The sequence below is a fragment of the Thermobia domestica genome, chromosome 15 (assembly GCF_964235325.1).
Source record: "Thermobia domestica chromosome 15, izTheDome1.hap1.1, whole genome shotgun sequence".
Taxonomy (NCBI): domain Eukaryota; kingdom Metazoa; phylum Arthropoda; class Insecta; order Zygentoma; family Lepismatidae; genus Thermobia; species Thermobia domestica.
This window is the reverse complement of record NC_137468.1, coordinates 45,615,396-45,632,379: the sequence shown is the minus strand read 5'-3', so window position 1 is coordinate 45,632,379 and position 16,984 is coordinate 45,615,396. Positions and strand designations below refer to the sequence as shown.

At 33.6% G+C, this 16,984-nt stretch overlaps 1 protein-coding gene across 1 annotated transcript in view; it reads right to left on the bottom strand.

The window, feature by feature from the left end:
• br (broad-complex core protein) overlaps positions 1-16,984 on the bottom strand; it is a 177,150-nt gene that overhangs the window by 11,966 nt on the left and 148,200 nt on the right. The gene's annotated exons all lie outside the window — the stretch shown is intronic.

The window sequence follows — 16,984 nt, the reverse complement described above, 5'->3', positions numbered from 1 at the left end:
TTGTTTATGAGGGTCCAGAAACGCTTAGGGTTATTACTTGTATTGATTGTAATGTGTTCAATGTACTCCTCATACTTTCTTTTCATAAGATATTTACTATGTCTTCTAAGATCTGTAAAGTTTTTGTAGGTATATTCACTGGGAAAATTCTTCCATAGCTTCCATGCACTTTTACAGAAGTAGGAATACAAAGTAGAAACTGGATCCAATTGGCTAAGGATAGAAGTCAATGGAGAGCTTTTGTGAACGTGGCACTGAACCTTCGGGTTCCATAGGCCATAGAGTTAGTTAGTTAGTTATTGAATATCTTGTGAATCCCTGAATTTAGAGAGGTGAAATTTGGCACATAGAGTCTTCATTAAAAATTAGAAAATAAAAAAAGACGTGTTTCAGAGTTTTCGAAAACCGCTCCTTTGTGTGAAAAGAGTATCGTTCCTTCAAAAAGTGCCAAATGTTAAAAAAAAGGAGGTGTGAAATTCGACATATAGGCTTTTAGTTAAGGGTAATGAAATATGTTACATCGTCTCAAAATATTCCACTCTTAAAGGTGTCATTTCTCTATCCGAATTTCGCTTTCTTTTCTTTATCCTGGAAGTTCTGAATGTAAGGATATGTTTTTTTAAGTTGGAAGTAGAAATTCGGTAAATAAACTCTCAACTAAAAGTAGCGAAATAAGTGTTTCTAAAAATTCCGCTCCGAAGGATGGAAAGACAATCAATTTTATAATATTCAAATTGCCCTTTCATTATTCAGAAAATACCCAATCAGAAGATATGCTCAAGGTGGAAGGGTGAAAGTCAGTGTATAAAAGTAAGGAAATATTGATTTCAGAGCTTTCGAAAATTCCACTACTCACAAAAAACGAAACTTCTAAATTATTCAAATGTCTCTTTCCTTCAGTAGAAAGTACCCAATATTGGGATTTGTTTTAAGTAGAGTGTATGTTCTTCGGTATACATTATGTTCAATAAAAAAGTATGTGATTAAGCGTTTTCGAAAATTCTGAATGTTAAGGGAAGAAAGGGGAACGATTTTTACAAATTTCAAATTTCTGGTTTTATATTTATTACACGTTATTCTTCCCATGCTCAGAATGGACACTTCTGCTAGCATCAATACAATTTAATGGCCATTTATTTTCGTCTACAATGATTTCCCCATCCACGAAATATTAAAGAATTATTTTCTAGAATGAACATGTTTCTACATTGCTTTCTGTTTAAGAGTATACATCAGAGACAAAAGGGAAAGGAGTTAATATTTTATTTAATACGTATGTTCTAAAGTACTACATTACATAGCTGTGATACAAATTTCTTATACATTCATACATTGATGCTTATTGTTCATGAAATGCAGATTCTTTATTTAAAAAATGTACTTCATTTATACAGAATTCGAACCCATCTCAAAATGAACAGTGGCACATAGTTAAATGAGCATGTAAGTTTATTGTGAAACAAAGTCTTTTGCCCCAAAATAAGTGTGCAGGGGAGGACGTCGAGGTTTCTCCTGCGTGATTCGTGCCACTTAGAGCTTATGTTGATTCCCTGGGCTGTTAGGCGTAGTTTCACAATAAACTTATATGCTCATGTTGCAGGTTTTTTGCTGCGGACTGTACCAAATAGTAACCGGTGGCCATTGCCCAGTTGGCGAGTGACCATCAATTAATATCGGTACCAAAATGTTTACCATCCTCTTCGGTATTGACCAACACCATCTCTCTATGACTTACCGTTCCCAACATACTGGCCAAAAAATAGTACCGATTTCGGGAGATTTAAGGAGCCATTTCTCGAGAATCGTAAGTCATAAAGAGATCATATTGGTGTTGATCAATACCTAAGAGGATGGTGAACCTTTTGGTACCAAATAGTAACCGGTAGCCACTGGACAACTAGCTACTGGCCAACTGGCCACCGTTCTCCTGATATTGAACAAAAAAGTTCGAATTTCGGGAGATTTAAGGAGCCATGTCTCGGGAACAGTAAGTCATAGAGAGATGATATTTTGCGAGAAACAGAAGAAGGCGCGGATAAAAAGATTTGCTTTTACATGTAGGAACAATCAAAGTTACTCTTCCCGCTCCAACTCTCGATTTTTTTAAAGTTCGTTCTGGTAATGCTCTTAGAGCATTCTCAACTACTTTATAATTGTTTTGTACATGCCACTTGTATATTTACTTAGCATAAAGAATACGCATGTTGCTCCGTAACAGAACAAAGGAAAAATAATTTCCCCTGTAAGCAGAGCCAAGAGGTATAAGGATCTAGGCATAAGGTCTCTGGAAGGCAGTCGAGTTTAATTTTGTGAACAGAATTGTACCAGAGTATCAGTCTTCAGAAACGTTCATGCCATTATCTCGAATGTTTTAAAGCAGTATTTTTTCTTTTGTTAATTCTTGGAAAATTATAGCGCATGAAGAAGTCAGCGACCATCAAATACCTCTACTGGAAAGTGGTAACTCCTAAAGAAATTCATTTGGATAAGAAACAAGTATTGGGCAATCCTGTCCCATCTTATGCCAAGTGAAAAATTGAATGTGAATTAACTAACGGTAGTTGGTAATCCACCGAAGATGAGTCTCATAAGGCACAGCCAATACAGCACTTGCACATACAATCCACGAACAGGTACTGATCCGTCGATATATTCCAGAGATTGAAAAAAAAAAAAAAATAATAAATAAATAAATAAATAAAAAAAAAATGGAGAATGATGGTAGAGGACAGTAATAGTTATAAACATAAAATCAAATGCCATAACGGGAATCCAATAACTTTTGAAAAATACATCTGAGAACACGTGGTCCCGTCACCGAGTTCACAACCAAATCGAAATACAACTCGTACCTAACCCTAAAGAGTTTCGTGTGATACCACCAACGAAAGTAGTAAGGTGACCTCGGTTCTTTGAAATTTCAAAGTTATCATCGTGGTTTGTCTTATTATTCCGAAATGCTGACGGAACTGCACAAGAAACCAAGGTTATCCAATGAGAAAGTGGTCTCAAAATGTCCTATTGAACCAAGATAAATTCCAGCTCCTTAGTATTGGTGACTCAGTAAAAAAAAAAAAAAAAAAAAAAAAAAAAAAAAAAAAAAGCATCTTGTTATGAAGTGCTGCATCATGTTAAGAAGAAAAACAACATTCATTCAAGTGAAAAATCGCGAAAGGAGCAATCAAAAAAATTTCCGAGTGTGAGGGTCTTCTGCACCTTCATCAAGTCCGGATCTTGTCTTCGAATGTCATCTGTTTCGTTCTCTCATACACTTCTTGAAAAAGCAAGTCTATAATAAAGATGAGCTGAAACAAGAAATGGAAGCCCTCCTCAGCTTAAACGTGCAACCATGGTATCGTTTCAAACTTATCAGCTACCTAAAAGTTAAGAGACATTTGCCACGAATAAAAAAAACTTCAGTACTGAAAAGCTTTTAATCAATACGGTTGTAATGAAACCTATTTTCATTTTTAGTCTCAGTCAATGCGATCACCAATTTTCAAATCTCTTTATTTCATGCCTCTAAGGCAGGTATGTCGAACTTAAGTTATGGATGAGGCCAATTCAACGACGGACTACACCTCAGAGCAAAATGATGCATTATATTTTGATGTAACGAAATTCAATATTGACAAAAAATTCATAAGTAGTAAAACATCTTACCGGTATTATTTTTTTATCGAACTAATATATTTTGACAAATGTAGTAATTATGATGTCTATCAATAGTTAAGTCGCACGTGTCATGTAATTTTTTATTAATCAGACCTTTCTTTAAAAAAAAATATTTGAATAAAGATGAAAAAATTAGTTATGAAACAAGAAAACATTGCTAAATGAACAATTATTGAATTATACTTTTTTTTTTTTTGGGGGGGGGGGGTCAAGAACTGGCATCTTTCCAGGGAAACAAGCGTTTCCATGTCAGCTACTTGATTTTATTTTCAGGATGGAAGACAAATGCTCTGCTCTAGGTGTTGACCTATGAGGAGTTTTGTTTGTGTTCATAAGGGAAAATGTTATTTACAGAGGTAGGTGGAACCAAACACGGCTAATATTCTCCTAACAAACTGATGCATTGTAGGGTATTGATTTGGCAAAAAAAAGAAAGAACTTAGAGATTCCTATTGCATTATATTTCTCTTCCAACACAGAACTGCACTGAATTTTAATCAGTTCCATTTGGATATTACTATCTGCCTTCTGAACGTCAAAAGAGGAAGGAGCACTAAACAAAGAGAAATCACTAACACGGTTCGAAATCTTGAAAACTATTCTGAAAGTCGTTGATTAATTCCTATAAGTAAGAACCATAACGGGTGAAACCATAATCACTGTGAGACTTCTTGAAATCCTGGCAGATAAGAAAATGAATTAAACTGCCATTGCTCATCTGTCTTTCCCAAAGCCTGAGTTTTCATTTAAAGGCCTTAATATTGTCATACAAGGAAACTACAACCTGGGTTTTCCCTTGTAGCTTCAAATATAAGTCATTTAAATGCTCTGTTATGTACACTATAAAAGACAAACTATCCAAGTATCACCATGAAGTTTGTCAGGTGATTCCCCTTTCATTTCCAAGTAAATTTTAATTTCTTTCCCGAAGAAGCCAAAACCGCTTTAAAACACTCTAACGTGAAAGCCAACGAACCTCTTTTAGTATGGTAGACTCTCAAATTCACTTTCCGATGTCACGAAGCAAAAATGAAAATTGGCGTTTGATTCAGCCCTCCCGAGAACGAATCAAGTTTACAACTTTTTTTTCACAAATTTCAAAGTGTGATTCATTTTTATAACTTTTGAATACAAAACTTCCTTATGAATAATGCAGATTGTCTTTTCTGTTTGACGAGCAACATTAGCAACAAATCCGTTCTATTTTCCTGTCATGGAAGGAGCCCCGGTCTGTTGCACACGCAAGTTTTGATAATGGAAAATTATATTTTTCCAAGAGTTTAATTACTTTATGGAGGATGTTCTCACCGGTTGTTGTATTTTTAAGAGAAACTATGCCCAGTAAATCCTGCTATATTTAACTCATTATTACATGCCAGAATAAACATAGTTAATTGTGCCACACCACAAACATCTGTACTTTAATCGACTGCAATAGAATATGACGTGAAACTTTCAACTTTTGCCAACAACTGTTCACTTAAATTAGTAGCAATATCATCAACCCTCTCCTGAACAGTATTTCGCGACAAGGAAATGTTTTTGAAAGTTTGAACTTTATCAGGACATACAATTTGAAGGGTTTTTACAAGACACTCTTTTACAAATTCATTTTCAATGAAACATTTAGAATTCTTTGCTATAAGTTCTGCAATGACGTAGCTTGCTTTGACAATGGCTTCATTGTTCCGTTTCACATTCGTGAACAGAGATTGTTGCTTGCCGAGAGCAGCCTTACAATCGCGCTATTTTATCTTCCCTTAACTTCTCTTTATACTGGTCATATTTTGCGCGATGTGTTTCGTAGTGACACCTTATATTGTATTATTCTGGGACGCTTATAGTTTGTCCACAAATCAAACAAGTAATTTTACCATTAATTTCCCAACACAAATAGGCGATTTCCCATTTTTCTTGAAAAACAAGGTAAGCTAATGGCTAGTCAACGAGGTAGATTTGCACACAAGGTAGATGGTAGACATAGTCTCCTACAATTCATATGCACTCCGCACTGTGTGAAAAGACACTGAGCTCGACTATGCTGAGACTGAAAGTAGAAACTTGGGTGCACAAATGACTTAACGTTACTGACAACAATTCACAACCTCCCTTGCAGGGGTGGAAATTGCACGTGGCTGTGATGACCCAGTCCACTCTTTGTCCTTAAAATTATTTTTCTTCTGGAAGGAGGAAGATTGAGCGAAAAAATACATCACAGAAGTGCCGCAAACAACAATCAGCTCACTCACTGTCGCCACGAAAAAGTTTTTAAAAAGCAATTTTTGTTTTAAAAAAGTTTAGAACACTCCTTTTCTTCCAGAAAATAAAACTAAATATGGATCACTGGGCAACTTCGATATAGGAAAAACCTGAAGCAGTCAAATAGGGCCGCATGTTTCACATGTCTGTTCTAAGGCCTTGTCGACTCGGCATTTATTAGAAATTTCTGTTCCATTTGATATAAAACGAAGTTTATCTTTTTCTTCAGATTTTGTTTACCCACTATAAATAATACCAAAACTTTCAAGGATAGTATAAATAATGAACCCAGTAATCATAATTAAGATGAATAAGTTTATTGTACTGTCTATAAAGCTGTAATACAATCAGTCCTAACAAAAGTACTTCTTACCATAAATCCTTCTTGAACAGCAAGATAAGTACGCCCACATCACATGAGAAAATTATATGGAAGACATAGTCTGCCTTGCCTTCCACACGAAGAATTCATGAATTAAATTAAATTAATACAATGAAAATTAAATTAATTACAAATAAAAAAAAATGATTTTATGAATAATGAAAGTAAACTGATTTGTTACTACTGGGTGAAAAAACATAGTACAACTTCTACATACAAATAAAAATAATTATATATAAGTAAGTTGTACCTACATCCAGAAAGGATACAAACATACTCATACCAATATAAATAAATAACAAATATGTACTTAAAAACTATCACAAATTTTACCCTTTCAGACACCTTTTTCTATTCTGTAAAAAAAATCCTGTGTAAGTTCTCCAGGAAAAAAAAAAACTCATCTACTTGCTAGTTCCGTTGCTCTATGTTCGTACTGATGAGAAAAACGTATATGAATATAGATCTATTTGCAAATATAATGTTAATGTACACTGCCAAATAATAAAAAAAAAAATGTGGGCAAACGTATTTTCATTTATTTACAAAGATCAGACTACAAAAATAAAAATTTGTAATACTTGATCACTGAAATTTGTTCATCATATATATTTTTTCCTCTCACGTTGTTTGTAAAGGCTCAGAAAACAAAGCTATTTTAAAATTTTGAATACAAATTCCTATAAGTAAAAATTTGCATTGTGACAACTTATTTTTGTCAAAATGCTTTCTTTTGTTATTTATCGTCACCTGTAAAATTATTTCATTTTTTTAAAAACAATACACACATTTATTTATATATGGAAGTTAACAGCAATATACACACAATCATGAATTAATAATAAAACTTATGCTTTTTTTTCTTTAATTTTCTTCTTTTACTAAAACTGGAAGGTTTTTGGTTTTGTTTCTTTTAATATATAATATGAAAAAACTACATTCAAACAGCAGAAAAACATTCGGTAAGGATGCTAAAATATGTTGCTATTTTTCGTACTCTTTTAGCATTAATTTCCCACTGCAATATTTCAGGACTATGATTTTTAATCAATTGCACACGTATTAAAAACGCATACTTCTTCACAAATTCTAGAGATAATTGTCAAAAATTACCAGGTACAGCAGTAAGATTTTTTTTTTCAAATAAAATACATAATAAATAAAGAAATATATTCATATATATTATAAGAAGCTGCCACAAAGTTGTTCAAAATGGAAGTCAAGGTTTGTACGGAAAGTAAATACTGATTATAGCTACCACCAAGGTAAAATTTTGCAAATATGAAAAGATACAATTGCCAGTAGTGGAAGGACATTGTTTTGTATATCCGTATACTTGCTCATATTTATGAATCTTTTAACAACATTAGTTATGTCACGTACGACACACTGTCCGAAAAATATGGACAGAAGTGAAGAGCTTTTTTCATAGAAATAAACACGACTATCTTTATCAAAGCGTATTCATGAATTTTTAAGGAGAGAGAGAGAAATAACTGGTCGGTATCCATAATTGAATCCGAGCATTCCGATACAAGACAGGCACGTGATCACTGGTACTACTAAGCTCCAAAATACTAGGTTTTACTTTATTATATACTTGTAACAAAGCAGTGTTTTTGGTTTCATTTTTGAAGAACCGGAAGCTACAATTTTTGATCTGAGTAAACAGTCCCTTATAGGTTGAATATTCTCAGGACGGACGTACCAACTAAAATGATTGAAGTTAAACTCACTGTCCATACTCCAATCAGGCATCAAGCAATGAGTTTTAGTTGACCTTATGATACATTTTGCAGCTCACGCTGAACATGCATTGTGATAATTTTGAAATCACACATTGAGATAATCAAATCCATTATGCTTAAATTCTATACTCTCTCTCTCTCTCTCTGAATGAAGCTAGCAGTGTATGAGCTGCTGCTCACTTCCCTAAAATTACAGAACACAACTTTCTCTGAATGTCAAGCAAATGAGGCACAGTCGGTTTTGGAAAGAGTTTGCAAAAAATGTTGTACTTGTATCAATACCTTTATTTTACTTATGGAAGAGTTTTCTTGTTTCAACACCTGAACACGTATTTCTCTTCTTGTCCGTTCATTCTTTCGATTAAATTATGTGTTATGCTGCTGCCATTAACAAAGCTGCCCCACAATGTAAGCTTTTATTAGCTTACGCCTTTGACTTGAATCAGCTCACTAGGGAACACCAAAAATAGTAAGGCAGATCTGTATTTGACCTCAAAATATTACCTTATAGTTCAACGTCCCACGTTACACACAGAGACAACAATAGCGAGTTAAAAGGTAATGGTAAAATGAAGTGGGAGCGAAAGGGTAACCCCGAGAAAACCGAAGCACATGTTGACAATCTAAGTTGCCACCTGTCATAAATTAGGCAGGATATCCCGAATTTTAAGAAACTTTTCAGCGTCCCAAGTTATGCCTAAGAAGGACGCATTATATGGCAAGACGCTAAACTATGAACAACACTTCAGGGTACGTGACAGAAATTCCTGATGACAGTCGTAAATTTTGACCCACGATGTGTACTTATGACTATTGAAATACCGATATGGTATCATCGCTTTTTTTTTCTGTTGGCAGCAATGAAATCAGTTCCAACGTTGTTATTCTTTGACCGGTTAAACAGTTCACAACTTTTGTTCAGCTAAGAGCCAACAAAGGTTTCTCTTGTACTTTTGGTTTCAATTTTGATTCCAATTTTCATTTATCAAGATACGTATTTCTTTCTATTGATCCTAATGAACTGTTCTATGCACATATTTATTATCCAGTGTGAGAAACCACTGATTTGAAGATATTCGATAAATTTGCTTTATGCTTTCGAAATCTATGTCCATGACGTAGCCTACTTGGCGTGGATTGGAATCGCATCAGGGACCCCACGCACTAGATGGAAAGAAGACTTCCGTCTAGATTTTCACATTACCTGATAACGCATGCAAATCTACGCATCCTTTTCTTTAGAGATGACATATTTTAACGAACTGCATTAGCTTTTAAAATGAAATCCTTTAATTTCAAATCCCAAAATTAGGCTAAGGGAGACGGATGATTAAGGCAAGTGAATGATATTGAATTAGCGGAATGACTATGTGGGAGGAAACGGAAGTATCTGAGAAATTCTACGAACACAACGCTGTTGTCCCAAAACTTATTTGATTGAGGATCGAACCACGGACTTCATGCACCAGAGGTAAGCGCTGTACCACTCAATCACCGTGTTCCGTTTTATTATTATTATTATTATTTTATTTTGGGGCAAGGCAACATATGCGGTGTTTATGAAGTTAGCTCTTTTCATTAGTTTATTAGATATTCAGGTCTGTTTTGTTCGATTTTGTATATCTGATTAAATATCTAAATGAAACTTAATTTAAGGTCGTTATCATATATATACATATATCCATTAAAAAATAACACTTATTAGAACATGTTTTTCTAAAACACAGTAACTAAAAAAACATGGATTTTTACAATTAAACAAATGTTATGTAATTAACGTCACGATTTCAATCTTATTTAAAAAATCAATAACAGGAACTATTGCTTAATACTGATTAGATCGACATAGAGTTTTTTTTTCCAAAAATTCCTAACCTAATTACACATACTGTATATCAGAAGCGGATGCTTAAAGTAGGCGTTTGAATACTTTATTAAGCTGAATTAAACATTTACAATACTTTAAGACTATTGTAACATATATTTTCTCTTGCTCAGTGCTTTCCCAATGTTCAAATTTACAGTTAATATACACCGAAGTCTGAATCAATACTAATTGCTTGCCATATTCGCGCTCATATACAACAGTACCATACTACATGGATTAGAACAGCGTAAGGGAAGGATGCAAAAGGTTGGCTTGCCTTTTGAGTATGTATCCTTCAATTAGCCACTGATATTAAGAAGCTTAACTGATGCACGTATACAATGTTTTGGCCAATGCTTTTGGACCTATGAGTATCCGAAAGAAAAGCACACGAACTTTCGGGGGACTGAATCCTTTAAACAGGTATTCACCGACAATTAACTTTTCATATGTGCACTTAGCACAAAACAATTATAGAACAACACAGAAAATATTACCGTTGGTCTGAAGGATAATAAAAGTTCAAGAAAATGCAATTAGTAGTACAAAATACCTAAATGAAAGTGGATGAATGAATTAGGGAAATGAGAATGTAGCAAGGGAGAACCCACAAACATGGTGTTGTTCATCACAAATCCAAATGGCTTGGAATTGACCTACAGATCACTCGCACCAAAGCTGCTTCCTAAGCTACTGTACTCCCCTTGTACCTGCTGCCCTCAACTGAAAAAGGCTTTATACAAAACATATCCTATAGATCTTTTTCGTTTTCCTCTGAGGTCTAAACATTCCGTAATAATGGCTCAAAAGTCCATTAGTATATCGAAAATCAACAATACAATATAGTTTTCTGTAGAACGAAATACGAATATCACCAAAAAAAGAGTGAAGGCTGCCTTACAAAGTGTTTCTTCGTATTAAGCTGATTCTTTTCTCTCAAATTTTATCAGTAGATCTGTGTTCCTTGCTCATCAATTTAAATGGTAATACTCACGCCCAATTATACTTTGCATGAATAAATTTGCATAGTTTAACTACCTGTGAGAAGTTGATATTACTTGAGGTAATTAACAATGTATACTAAAAAAATATATTATTTCTGTTAAACCTCTATGTTACTTTGTAAAATTACTGTGAAATTCTTCAAATTATCTTTGTTGCACAACCTTTTTCAGAAAGTACTTCCACTACTGCAGCAATCTAGCTTCCACATTCACACTACACAGTTAGTTATATTTAAGTAGTATTTTTCAATAACTCAATTCCTGTGCGAGTTTTCGCACAACTGTATTCTTTTCTTATGGCAGATTCTGTGATAACTTGCACAATGTAGTTAAATCTATTGAGTAGCTTCTCCTACTAAAGGAAGACAGCTTCAATACCATGCATTTCAATGCTAACTTCGGTGTCCATTCATTCATCATCTGACAGATAAATTCCGGCTGGTTTAAAATTAAATTAAGATTTGTTTACCAGTAATGTAAATGAATACATAAATTTTTGAAGAGAACATTATGAATTACAAACATACCATGGTATTTTTTAGCATAATACAACCAAACTCTCAAACACAATTACAGGGTAACCAAAAAGTAATAGGAAAGTCAATGAGATTCATGATGTATAAAATTTAGAATTCAACTTTTTACTATTTAAACTATAGATCAGAGGATTTCTGCACTGACCAGCAAGCATTAACCTTAAAGAAAATATACACGTGTTTAGGGCATCAAGGGAAGGAGCACCACAGAAATTTTCCATAGCCGAGGGTCATATGGTGCAATATTGCAAATGATACAGATGGACTAAGATTCGCAAAAACATTAAATTTAGAGAAAATTACATATAGAAAGTAGAATAATAACAAAAGCACTCAAATCCAGACCTCTAGCAAGGGTCAGGAGGTCGAAGGAGAAAAATCTCCCCATATAATGTAAATAAAAGCAGGGGATACTTCGTATGTAGTCTGAAATCTGTATACTGTACGACAACGACGTTCTGCACAACGTCACCGGAAAACAAAACATACTTCGTCAAAAACCTCTTTGGCGGAATAATAATAATAGATTAATAATGGAAATGAACGAAGATCTGATCAATTACTTTAAAAAAAATATTCATTGAAGTTCAGAGTACCTTTTTTGGCACCTAGGCTAGAGGCTATAAAAAACGTGCATCCGGACCACCCTAGACGTTCAATGTGATCTAATGACTAGGATTGAAATCAGCCAATAAAGCTTCTCCCCTTCTTTCTGAATGTTTCAGGTAAACTCGTTATAAAAGTTTACGGCTTCAGACGATGTTATCAGCCATGGGTAAGATATGTTGAAAACCTCGCTTGTTTTCAGAATGCATGGAATTAATAGTAAATATCAGTGTTCTTAAGTTTAATATACGGTAGTTACATCATTATATTCGTATAATATTACACAAATTTTAGCAGCCTTTAATTTTAACATTTTAAAAGGTATCTTAAAATTGATTTCACTACTTACAAAAGTTATTTTAAAATAAAGTTGTTTAGTGCATTAGGGGAATAAATAGAGTGAATTAATGTGTGGCCCCACGTAGTGTAGTCGTAACGCTCTCGTCTTCGGTGTGAGTGGTCCCAGGTTCGATTCCCGGTGAGGGCACTCGGTCGATAAAGTGTAAAAAGCTTTTTCAGGCCAGCCATCCTGAATGAGGTTTTCCTAGAGTTTTCCCCATTTACACCAGGCAAATGCCGGGGTGGTATCTCACATATAGGTCCCAGGCCACTTCCTTCCTTTCTTCTTTTGCTTTCTCCGAATAGTGTGCTCGCCCAGCGACGTCATTCCTCAAACGTGACGGGCTAGCATGGTCATAGATGCCGAAAGCCCAGAAATCTAAATCCCCTAAATGCGAGTGAATTAGTTAAAGCTCTAAAAATTTCTAATAATGCGTATCACGAAAAGTCCATGCTGCTTCTTATAATATAGCAGAGTATAGTAATCAACGTGTATTAATAGAACTTTTTTCCTTTTTTGTGAAACTAATCTCATTAATTTAAGACCAAATAAAACAATAATATAAAAGAAGTATTACAATATTTATTTTGTCTGCCAATAGATAACCCGTAGCGCCTTGAATAAGCAGATTGGGTGAGCATTTCATATCTAGTTAGATTAGGAGAAGATAAGAAACTGAAAAGCTTCCTAGTTCTATTGATCTTATACCTTTGGGTTTATTCAAGATCCTAAAACACTCAAACTACCCTCAAACACCCGCAGGACTTAATCCACAATTTCACGTAACCAAATTACTACTTCCATAGTTCATTCTATCACTGCTAACAGATGTCGCACTATGAAAGAGTAATCAGATTACTTATTCCATCGTGGAACAAGAATTTTAGGAATGATCCAGAAAAATGCATCAAAAGATTGCAATCTTGGCCAATCATTAGTTTTAGGATAACGGTCCCTAAATCGAGTTTTCGTATTTTTTTTTACGGAATAAGCACATCATATGAGTTAACTGATAGTTTGGGTTTGGTTACACTATATGTAGTTCTCCAGATATAAGGCCTACAAGAATTTTTTTTTTTGCCGGAAATATATATTTGATCTTTTGATTCAAAAAAAATAAAGAGTAATTAAAGTATATTAATTTAATTCTTATTTCCGGCCTCGTTCTAGGAATTACGTATTGCTGCGTGATAAATGTTGAGAACAAAATACGAGTCAAGACGAATATGGGAGATAGTTACAAAAAATTACTAAGAATATTTTCTGAAGAAATATGGCATTCTAAGGAACGCAATAAGCATGTACAACAGAATATGAGGACGGAAAGATACAGTGGGTGGTATTAAAAGTAGGTCGCTCATAGTCATTATCAAGAAGTTAACTGAAGAGCTTAGTGCGATGAAGCGACTTAATTTGCGGGTAATGATCTGCCAATGACAGTGCAATAACTAATAATGCCATTACTAGAGACTAGACGTTAGGCAAGATATATATATATATATATATATATATATATATATATATATATATATATATATATATATATATATATATATATATATATATATATATATATATATATATATATATATATATATTCTTTAATGTTAAGGATGTGATAAAAATCAACGTGCTGAAGTTTATTTAGGGAGGAGATGAAGGAATCTTGTCTTCAATTTCTGCAAAATTTATTATGCCTATTTCCCATCATATTGCCTACATTATTACTGGAATGCCTAATATTGTCGATTCTTCGCATTTTCTTCAAAATCAGACCTTCGTTAGGATAACTACAAAGATATTTTCATCTGAAGAAAGGTTCCCTTGCTTGTTCCAATAAATTTGTAAAATTACAAAAAATAATTTACGATCAGCCCGAAGTCAAAATTCTGTCCCGAAACGCTGAAAGAATTCCGCTCTAAGAAATGGATGAGAGTTGTTGCAGTTAGCAAAAACATTGATAAGCTGAGGAGCTCAAAAGCTGAAATTGTATCAACTGACTTTGATCAACACGTTTTTGCATCCTTTAAATATGCCCCGATTATAGCTCTAGAAATAGAAGAGATATTTCAGATTCTAGAAATAGAAAAGTTATTTCAGATTTAAAATAAACTAAGTTGAACAAGCAGACATAAGTTAGATTTGATAGACAACGTAAAATAAAGCTTAAAAAAAGAAAGAAATCTTAACAGACTTCACATACGTAACCTACTTTTAACATGTTACAGTGTTCCGAAACTTTGCAGTACAACCCCCTGCGATATTATGCAGCCACAATCACACTAAAGAATGTGTGGTTGCCTATATAAACATAGTATTAGCCACTACAGTGTTTCATAATCTAGCTCCAGCTACTACCATAAGTTCCTAAAGTGATTTACATAGGGCCAACAGAAAGGGATACTCTTAAAAAAAAAAAAAAAAAAAACTTTTATGCTGAAGTTATGCATGAACATAGTCATATAAACGGGTTATAACTAACTGACAGCCTCCTCCTTTTTTTTTTTTTTTTTTTTTTTTATTTTTTAAAAGTTGGTTAGGAACTACTTTGTTATTAACATCTAATTCTTTATGATAGACTGTTCAATTATATTAAATGAAAATATGTAACTTATCTACACATTCAAAAGGCACCAATAATTTCTTTCTTTGACTGTTATGTGTAAAGTATGATATATATATATATGAAATGCTGTAAATAAATTACTTAGGAGATGTGTCTGATAAGAATTTCGTGCCTTTTGGAAGAATGTGTTCTCTACAAACAACGATCAGAAAGTTATTTGAACGCTATTGACAACTTAATTTTAGGTCTGTATCATTAATTACTTAATTTTATTATTTCTAGTAAGGTTTTACTGTTTACTTACGGATTATGAATGGGTATTTTCGATAATTTTAGTGCCTAAACACCTTCTTCCTAGTCACCACTGAAAGAAGGTAACCAATTCTGCTTAAAAGTGTGTTGTATGTTCTTTATCAAGTATTTGGGTCACGTGCTTCAAGGAATTTGAAGACTGCTTTGATTGTTCATAAAATGAAGTCGTTATGAAATGAAAATGAAATATGAGTTTTATGTCTCTCGGTTATGCCGGCTAGGCTAAACGAGACGGAGATTATGATAAATGAATGAAATGGTGGAACGAAGGAAGTGGGAGGAAACGGGGGAACCCCGCGGAAACCCACGCACACAGTGTTTGTCCACCACAAAGTTCACTTGGCGCGAGCTGGGATCGAACCAGGGAAATAAAGTATTTACTTTAACGTCTTCTGGTTATGCCCTGGAAATCTACGTTAAATGCAGATGAATGATAATGGAATGAAAATAATGGATCCTCTTTCCCCCTCCATAAATAAATAAATATGTAATAAATAGGTAAATAAATATACAAGAATAATGTTGTCAACCACAAACTCTCATGCGCTGGAATTGAAAAAAAGGGTTCTTCTGCGGAAGTAAATACTATCACTAACCAAGAGTGCCCACTGTGCCCACTGAAGCGTTCAAGACAGGTATGTAACCAGAAAAACATAAAACTGCAACATCTGTCTCAAGACGACTTCCCATTACGTCTAAGTCACCCTGTATTTTCCATTATTTCGAAAATCCTACATACAGAGTAAACCTCACACTTTTCTAATTAAACCTTTATATTTTCTAATTTATTTTACTTTTTAAGTCTGCTTATATGAAAATAAATAAATAAATAAATAAAAATAAAAAAATGAAAATGATGTATGTGTATTCATCTAACAACAGACGATTTTGTCAGCTCACACAACCCTATCATACGCAGAAACGAAATTCATAAAACATTGAATAAAAGCAAATACGCTGTCCAGAAATACTACATAATATGTCAACCATTTAATTTGTTCTTATTTCAGTGTTATTTCATTGAATCGAGCTCACAAATCTTTCCTACATTTGTTATGATTTTCCACTGCACCAAGTGATAAAATGAAATTAACAAATTTAAGAAGCTCTTGTAATTCTACTACGTAAAATTTTTAACTTACATAAGTTGGAATGTATTATGAAACTACACCTCATATATACCTCCAACATTAAATGCACTCGCAATAACAACACATTTTTATGCACCCTTTAAAGAACTGTGAGAGAAGATTTTTTTTTTTTATAAACACTACGGTCAGTACTTACACGGTATGGGATGTAAAACACACTAATACCCTATGCAATTTCTCATGCATAACAAACACTGAAAATATGTTTATTTCTTTACAAGAAACAAACAAATGTACACTGATATGTTATTTGGGAAATAAAACAATACTTTTCATTCATTTTATACCAATGTTAAAACAATACCTTACTCTCCATGCAGGGTCACTGCATCATCTCAGATGTTACATCGTCATGCAATAAAGCAATATATCTTATTGCTTTCTCATATCTAACAATTTATATATATATATTTCTTGTATTTCATACAATATTCACTTTCTCTGCACACATTTCGATACATGAAAACAAGTTCAAAGTGTTTATTTGTTACCGGGATATATTTATATACATATACACAATCGCGTTAATATTTTTTTC